Source organism: Charadrius vociferus, unplaced genomic scaffold, assembly GCF_000708025.1.
Source record: "Charadrius vociferus isolate BGI_N301 unplaced genomic scaffold, ASM70802v2 scaffold261, whole genome shotgun sequence".
In the NCBI taxonomy this organism is placed as follows: Eukaryota; Metazoa; Chordata; class Aves; order Charadriiformes; family Charadriidae; genus Charadrius; species Charadrius vociferus.
The window spans coordinates 189121-198481 of record NW_009646856.1 but is presented as its reverse complement, the minus strand read 5'-3'; positions in this window follow the sequence as shown (position 1 = coordinate 198481).

Genomic DNA, 9361 nt, shown 5'->3' with positions numbered 1-9361 from the left:
TGGTATGAGGTTCAACAAGGCCAAGTGCCGGGTCCTGCACATGGGTCACAACAACTGCATGCAGTGCTACAGGATTGGGGCGGAGTGGCTCGAAAGCTGCCTGGCAGAAAAGGACCTGGGGGTGTTGGTGGACAGTTGGCAGTGTGCCCAGGTGGCCAAGAAGGCCAACGGCATCCTGGCCTGTATCAGGAATAGTGTGGTCAGCAGGACCAGGAAAGTGATCATTCCCCTGTACTCAGCACTGGTGAGGCACCACCTTGAGTATTGTGTTCAGTTTTGGGCCCCTCACTATAAGAAGGACATTGAGGTGTTGGAGTGTGTCCAGAGAAGGGCTACAAAGCTGGTGAGGGGTCTGGAGGACAAGTCTTATGAGGAACGACTGAGGGAACTGGGGTTTTTTAGCCTGGAGAAGAGGAGGCTGAGGGGAGACCTTATCACCGTCTACAACTACCTGAAAGGAGGTTGTAGAGAGGTGGGGGCTGACCTGGTGACAAGTGATAGGATGAGAGGAAATAGGTTCAAGTTATGTCAGATGAGCTTTAGATTAGATATTAGGATTATTTTTTTTTTTTTGCTGAAAGGGTTATTAAACATTGGAATAGGCTGCCCAGGGAGGGGGTGGATTTGCCATCCCTGGAGGTGTTTAAAAAAAGGGTAGATGTGGTACTTAGGGACATGGTTTAGAAGTGGTTTTGTCAGGGCAGATTAATGGTTGGGCTTGATGATCTTAAAGGTCCCTTCCAACCTCAGCAATTCTATGAGTCTAAATATACAAGAAATTATTTATTTCAAATGAAGAGCATTGTCTAATTGTGAGGAAATGGCTGCAAAATGCTGAGGCTTAGGAATCCTCTCGGTTGCAATGTGCCTGGACAGAAGCTTGCTGTCCCTTTGCAGCAGACGCTTGGATAAAATCCCACAAAAGATGAGGTTGGGGTCAAAGGCAGGTACAGTATGTGCTCTTCAGGTCGGCGTCATAGTCACTCTTGAGTAGGAAATAAGCCTAGATTTCTGTCCATCTCTCTTGATAACACATTTATAGGATTATATGTGGCTTGCAGTTTGAGACGTATTATCTGCTGTATTGTCCCCTGCCAACAGCATCCCCCTTGTCACATGTAGGCATGCCATTACACACAGCAGGATCCCTAACAGCAGGGGTGCTTTTATGTTTAAGAAAAAAAAAGAAAAAAGCCTGAAAAAGAGACAGTACACCCCCCCAAATGCATTTCTATGGCTCTGGAAACCACTTGTGTCTGCAGCTGGTATTGGGACTGTGTGTTCTTGTCCCTCTACCTTGGTAAGAGCCTGTCCTCGCCGCTTCATTGCGTGATGTTCATGTTTATGTGGATGCTGTTTCATGGAATTGTCCCAAGTAAAATCCAATTGGAAAACATCTATTGCATATACATCCTGCAATGACTCTGAGCTAATTCCGTATGCCCCAGTGATAAATGTTAACCCTTGGGTTTGCCCCCGCCACCCTTTGCTCATGAATAATTAGGCTAGTTGATCCATGCTCCTGCCAACCTGGATTTGCGAGGGATTTTGGAAGTTCAACTGCTTTTGAGTTTTCTTTAGCATCTGTTGAAGTTGGTGAGGAGTGTAATTATTTCTTCTGCCTTTACCTTGTGAGGGGACCGTTTTGAGGCGAGGACAGGCTGAGACAACGCAGCAGTCACCAGGTGAGAGATGCTCCATTCTTTCCTCTGTACTGGAGGAGGAGGAAGGATGGAGAAATGATATTTACAGTCCTGCTCAGGCGTTCTGTCTCAGTGCATCACTGCCTGGCAGCTGATAGCCTGTCGAGCAGCCTGTGGGTGGGAAGGTTGCCAGGTGGACACATGGGCACGGATGCCGGCCACGAGGAACGTGAGCAGGAATTGTGGATGGCAGGATGGGCATCCCAGCTGGGTGCATCCCCAGGACCGGTTGCTGCTGAGGAGCTGCGTGTCCCTACATCTAAAGGCTGGAGTGACTTCAAACAATCTCCATGCCTGCTAATTCGAGGCATGGGAGAGTTGCCAGGCTGAGGCATGCGTAGCCCTGAGACCTCGGGCTTCGGCTTAGCTGCGGAGCCGGTAGGGAGTTGGCAGCAGTGATGCAAGCTTCCCTGTGCTGGCTTGCCGATGTGTTTGGCCGGAGGGGCTGTCTCCATGGCTGAGTGGATGATGGCCTTTTTTTTTGTGCCTCCTTCCATCTGCACCCCACTGAGGCTGAGGGCATGGGCCAGAGAAGATGCACAGAGGAGGGGGGACCTCTACAGCAGGTCCTGGGTGTGTGGGCAGGCGTACGGAGCACAGGGGCTGCCAGGCTGATGCCAGCACTACTCTCCTGGGAGGACAGGGTGGAAGCTGGGACTTCACCAGCCAGACATGAACAATGGGGGAAGTCCAGGATGTTGGTTTGAGGGATACTGCCATGGATGTATGCCATCTTCCAAGAGACAACTGGCACAGTTGAGGCTGGTTGTGTCAGTGGGGCTTTGGTGTGCTCTGAGCTGCAGTTACCTGTGCTAACTCTCGTAGCAGTGGCTGAACTGAGACCAGGAGTTGTGCCTTGCTGTTGACTTGACCTGGGACTGGGCTGGGTGAGCAGCTCAGGTGTTTCCTGAGATGTATAGCACCAACCAAGGGAAAGCGTTTCGTGATGTGTGGACCTGCAGTAGTTGTTGGCTCCTTCCAGCCTGACTCTTCAGGCCTACACATGCAAAAAAATGAGCAAAATGATTTTTCTTTGCCTGAGCTGTTGAGGAAAAGGAACTTGTTTTCTTTCAGTGAATTGGGGGTAGGGTTTTTTTGGTGGTGCCAGCCCCGTCCCTGTGACAAAGGTGAGTCCTTCCACCCTTCCATTCCCTGGTACACAAATGCTTTAAATTGATGGATACTTGCCCTCGTTTCAAAGTTATGGAGCTGGCTCTTTGATATAACTGCCAGCTCTGCTGTGCGGCTCAGACATAGTGAAGTTAAGAGATGTTTTCTGTCTGGTGTCAGCTTGAAGACTCGCAGACGCTGAATCCCTCTAGAGGAGGGCACATCTGTTCAGGAATCTGATCTCATTTCCGCCTTATACATTCTCCAGCTAAATGGACCATTTGCTTTCATGAAAGTAATTGCTTCGAATGCTGCGGAAAAATGAAGCCAAACCCACAGACAGTATCTAACCTTGCTAGTGTTTATTCAATAAATTAATAAAATAAACACTAACAGAGTAACATTCAAGTTCACAACAGCACAGTAATCTATTTTTAAGCCATTGAGGCTATTGCTAGCAGAGCACGCCACACAGCAGCTGCTATCCATAATGTAAAAAATCTGGCTACGGGTGCAGATAGTGGTTGTAGTGCACCCATGAGCATCATGGAGCTGGGGTGTAACAGCTCCATAGCAACACATCTGTTCCCGGCCATGCTGACGAGCGGATGCTCTGGTTCCACCTCCTGCTGCCACCAGCACTGAATCCATCCCCCTGGTCTCAGTTACCTGAGCTACAGGAGATCCTGTAAAATCCGGTTCTAATACTGGGGGGCTGTAGACCTTGGCACCTCATTCCTGAAGTTGCTCTGACCTTCCTCCTTGCCTGGCTGTTGTGCAGGCAGGGGCACGCTTTCCCGGCACAGAGAGCAGCGGCTTGTGTCCCCAGATACGGGTCACTCAAACTCTGCCCACATGCCTTGTGTGCTCTTTCTACAAACAAGAAAGGCATCGTCAATCACATCCTTGCTATACAGCTTCTCCCCTTCCCCACCACATCACCCGTTGCCTCTCTGCCACAGCCATAGCCTTCCTGCTCCCTACCTGCTCTAAGACAGAAATGCCGCTGCACACCCTGTCTGAAAGGAGCAGCAGGAACATCTTTCCCTGTGCACAGACTCCCTCGCCTTTGTCTCCTGTCACCGCATCCACCCAGTTCCAGGCCTTTCAGGCGGCAGGGAAGAGAGGCCTTATTTCTGCAGGTACAAAGGCTGCTGCAGCAACTTGCCTGGCTAAGGCCATGTCCTCTAAAGCTGGCAGCATCCTTCCATTGTCGTACTCAATTCCCTTCACCTTCTGACTTTGGTGGGAGGCTGAGCAGATGCTTTTTTATATGTTTAAATAATATTATGTATACTTAGATAAATGATAAAATATATAAAATACATAGAAATAAACTAAAATAATAATAAATATAAATAATTAACAACAAATATACATAATTCAAATAATAATAATTATAAATAATTAACAATAAGTATACATAATATTGTATATTTAGATCAATAATTATATATAAAGCATTTTCCCAACCTCATAAGATTAAAGAATAGTTTTTATTTATATACATAAAATATCTATGACTTCATATGTAAAAATAATTCTATATTATTATTATATTCATTAAAAACATATGCTTAAATAATAATATATATAAAACCCCAATATATTATTATTTAAGCATCTGCCTGTCTGCATACCAAATTCAGAAGGTGAGGGGGTAATTGAGTACATGATGGAAGGATGCTGCTAGCTTTATATATGTATATTTATTTATTTAATCATCCCCCTCTGCCCCCAGATGGATGGTATGGGTAAGTTGTCCTTAGTTTTACTTGTTAATGTTGCCTTTTCTTTTTTCTTTTTTATAAAGGAGCAAAAGTTAAGTGGATTCTTCAGAAAGAAGAATCATTTTTACAGATGTACAGCTATTAAAATGGCACTAACAAAACCGTGGAGCTCACTGCTCTTACCCAGGCCACAGCCACCAGGGGCCAGCCCAGGCACTTTCTTTAGGGGGTGTGACATGCTGCAACACAGAGAACTGTGATTTTTCTTCCTCTCCTGCATGGACCTGCTCTCTTCTGCCCTCTCCTCACCTTCTCCGGGCGCTGACTTTGCAGTTTTGAGGCAGAGACAACACACATCTAATGATGACCTCCTTCTTGGATATCTCTCATTAGACCCTAGAAGGCTGGTTTTGTTTCTCTAACGCCTGACATCCTATTAAGATTTCAGCATGAGCTCTGCAGAGCAGCTCGGAGTCAAGGCGTCTGCCTCAGGTTCCAGCCTGCAGAGACAGTGTGAAAGGGAGGTGGGGAATGGGGTACTGTAAAGCTGGTGACAGAGCAAGCGTCCCCTTTCAGCAAGCTCCTGGTTTGATTTGGTGGCACTCGAAGATGCAGTTTCTCCTCATGCCAGCAAAGGTTTTGCTGGGTGGTTGTGTTTTTTACTGCCAGAAGGATGAAGGTGGCTCCAGTTGGGGGACCTGGAGAGCTACCTGTGCTTTCCTCTTCCAGTTTGAGGAATGTGCATATCCATCCCCAAGCTGGAGCTTACGTGAGTAGATGACGTTTCTCCCTCTGACTCCATGCCCAATACACGAGGGGAAGGCAGTGCTGTTAGTTTAAACTGTTAAACCTGCACAAGAGGTCTTTGTCACATGAAAAATGGTAAAAATTGGTAGGAAAAGTGTTTTAGTTCTGGGCTTCCAGAAAAGTACAACACCAAGCTAAAATGACCTTTTCAATACTTGACCAGTGGAAGTGCCTTGTCCCCAGCCAGCCTGGCTAAGGTGGTACCAATAACACCTAGAGGTCACCCTCAGTGTAAGATGCACATACTGGCTGCGAGGTCCAGCTGAACCTGGTCCTGCCCCTGTTCCTGCCTTGCTGAGAGCGTGTCTGCAGTTGGCTTTGTCCCAGGGCTCCGGTGTCACAGCAAATGGTCCCCCTAACCCCCCCAGCACCCATCCTGGCACCCTCTTGCAGCTGGGTGATGGCCACTCCTGTGGGCTGACTGATGGAATGGCCTGTGGAGGTCTCACACCTGCAACAACTGCAGGTAAGCAAGGCAAGCCCACTGGCAGCTTGAATGACATCCAAACATCACCTACTGGGTACTGGGAAATAGCATGGGAGGGACAGTGTGGACCATGTTTGTGATTCTCAAGCTCCGAAATCGTTTTACACCAGTGTTTCCCCACTCATCTTTATATCTCTCTCCCCACCACATCCATACTCCTTCCCGAGAATAGCTTAGGCAGGCTCTGCCAGGAGGGAGAAATATTGGACACCGTCTGGAGCTTGTTTTTAAGCAAGGTAAACAGGGAGCAGACAAGGTCCACAGTAAGCAGTTTGGCAGCACATAGAACTGCCTTTATTTAGCACCATGGTGCTACTGTCATCCTCAGGGTGTAACCTGGCACTAGTTGCTTCTTCAGTTTGTTTAATTATGGTATGTTGGTCTCAAGATGCTGCTGCTTTTATACGAGTGATGTGAAGACTCATATAGTACCTGTTGCTACGTCCCATGGGAGCTGCTGGACCAAACTGCCAAATCTCGGCTCGTGAGTAAAACTTAGTAAGATGCTTTGGGGTGGAGGCAGCCAAAATAGTTGTGAGACCCCACCTGGAGCACTGCATCCAGCTCTGGGCCCCCAACATAAGAAGGTCATGGATGCGTTGGAGTGAGTCCAGAGGAGGGCCATGAAGATGATCAGAGGGCTGGAGCAGCTCTCCTGTGAAGACAGGCTGAGAGAGTTGGGGTTGTTCAGACTGGAGAAGAGAAGGCTCTGGGGAGACCTTATTGCAGCCTTCCAGTACCTAAAGGAGGCCTACAGAAAAGATGGGGAGGGACTTTTTGTCACGGAATGTAGGGATAGGACAAGGGGTAATGGCTTTACATTGAAAGAGGGTAGATTTAGATTAAATATTCAGAAAAAATTCTTTGCTGACAGGGTGGTGAGGCACTGGAACAGGTTGCCCAGGGAATTTGTGGATACCCCATCCCTGGAAGTGTTCAAGGCCAGGCTGGATGGGGCTTTGAGCAACCTGGTCTAGTGGGAGGTGTCCCTGCCCATGGCAGGGGGGTTGGAACTGTGTGATCTTCAAGGTCCTTTCCAACCTAAACCACTCTGTGATTCTAACAGCTTCTACCTGTCAGTACTTATACAGTGCTGCAGTTGTGGCTAGTGCTTCCCGGGTTGGGGAAGAGGGTGTTGGAAGCATTTCTGTAAAACATAAACTCAGAACCAAGTACAACAAACCACAGGGTGGAGCAGATGTGTGGTGGAGATGCAAACAAGCAGAAGATGAGGACCAGGGAAGAGCTGCCCTGAGATGTGGAGAGCAGTGGGGAGACAGACACCTGAGCTTGGCCTGTGAGCCTTTCCCTTCCCAGTCTTGCCCCGAGAATGACTTCTTTGTCAACAGCTTTGGGCAAGTTACCTCACTTCTGGATTTCCCTTCTCTCTCCTAAAAACGAGGTTGCTGCTTTTGTGCCTTTGCAGCGGCTCTGGGAGGACTGTTACTGTTTGCAACGTCCTCCAAAGAGCCACCAACCACTATGTGAAACTTATCCTGGAGACGAGGGGTTTAGCCCCCAAAACACATCCTCTTCCTATTACAGGTCCTGTGAAAGCTGGAAAGGCTGCTTTGCTGTTTGCAGACCAGGAATTCAGGTGGGACCGTAGGGGAGGTCTCTCGCAGGCAGCTGGGAGAGGAGAGCTCTCTTGCTGATGGAAATCTGCTTTCTGCGATGTTGCTGAACCCCCCCGCTGCTTTAAATGCTAGCCTAGATGTTAACAGTGAAATTATTACATTCCTGATCAGATTCAAACACTGGAAAATGCACCCACCTTATTTAAAGGCAGCTAAATAGGCATATTTTAGCTAATAAAGTGTCATAATGCTCTTTTGGCATGAGACCTGTCCTTGGTCTCACAGGAACCATCCTGTGTTGGTTCCTGTGTCTCTGTTGAGTAAAGGGCTGCGTGCTGCTGATGTCAGCACCTGAAATGTTTTGTTTTTTTTTTTCATGAGGAACCAACATCTCTGGCTGAGGATGTTTGCTCCACTTTGTGACTGCAATCAGCCAGTGACGGGTGAAGATTATGACATTAAAATATATTTTTTAACTACAGTTAATTGATTCTCATGGGAAATTAGCATGCAATGGGCCGTTTACTCTCTATTTATCACTACATTTTGCTAAATGAACTCAGTACTGCTGTCTGCTACTGTATCTCCACTGCGAAAGGAGAATCTCCCCGTACCTCAGTGATGCTGGGCTTTGATTTTGGAAGACAGAGGCTGACCTCAGCTGGGGCAGGCAGCAGCCACCTGGCTCTGCGGATGCCACTGGAGGACAAACACTGCCGGATGGTTCCAGTTGTTCTGTGGATGCTGTTCCGTAACCCTGCATCCCCATATTTCTTACTGCTGCTTTCCTTTTCCTGCCCCACTGCGGCTCCGTCTGGGAAGGCAGAGCCATGTGCGTGTCTCCAGGCTATACATCAAAACTAGGCTTTCCGCGACCGTGGCTCTGCAATAAACAAGGAGGAGAGCATGTCCCTGCTTGACTGGTACGTTAAGCAGATGTTCAGTATCTAGACCTCATTTCAGGCGGGCAGAAAAGAAAAGGAAGGAGAAGAGGATGATTTTCTCTCCTCCCTAACAGCCAATGATGCCTTTGCAAACCTCCCGTGTTTGCGACGCCAGCCTGCAAATTCGGAGTTAACAGCTGTTCTTGAGCTGCTGGCTGGATTGCAGGGATGCTGCCTCCCAGGATATTTGAGCGTGTGTGGAGCTGGCTATGGCTGCAGAGATGGAAAGGGCTAAAAGGATGCTTTAGAGCCACTGAAGAAATGCTGAAAGAATAGGCTGGAAGCTTGCAGGCTATCGGGCTGTGTCACATCTGAGCCGACCGCTTTAACTCTCCTTCGAGCTAGTATCCTTTATATTTATTTCTTACAGAAGCAGCTCAATTTTTCATAACTTCCCCATGTGAAAGGCTTGTTATTATCTGCTGTTATTATTCTCCAAGGTTACACAGCATCTCTGTGGTAGAAATGCAGCCCTAAGAATGAGCTGAGCCATCTTGGCTCTTGGTCCTGTTTTCACATCCATCCGGACACCTTTGCCCTCACGTGCAGGCAGCAGCAGCGGGGAAATCTCCCAATGACAGAGGGATTTAATAAGTGTTACTAACGTAACAGGGATTTCTAGGTCCAAAGCAAAAGCTAATTAACATGTAAACGTGGTCTAATTACTTGGGGAGGCTATAAATACCACTCTACCTGAGCTGGACACAGTTAAGATGACGTGATTTTCTCCATTTCATCTGAGGGGTGAGGAGCAGAGCGGGAAGTTCTCAGCCCTGTGCTCCAGCTAAGAGGTCAGCCTTGCCAGGTTAATCTCCCCCTGCCCGCCTTCATCTATGTAAACAGTTGTTAAAATAACGCCTCATGTTCCTATTTAAGGTGCTTTAACTGCAAAAATGACTTCTTTGTAGGTACAAGAAAGGCAGCAAAGTTATAGTCGATAGCTATTTGGAGAGCGGAGCATCCATGTGGCAGGCTGGGAAATTCTGAGTATTTCATGGAAGAA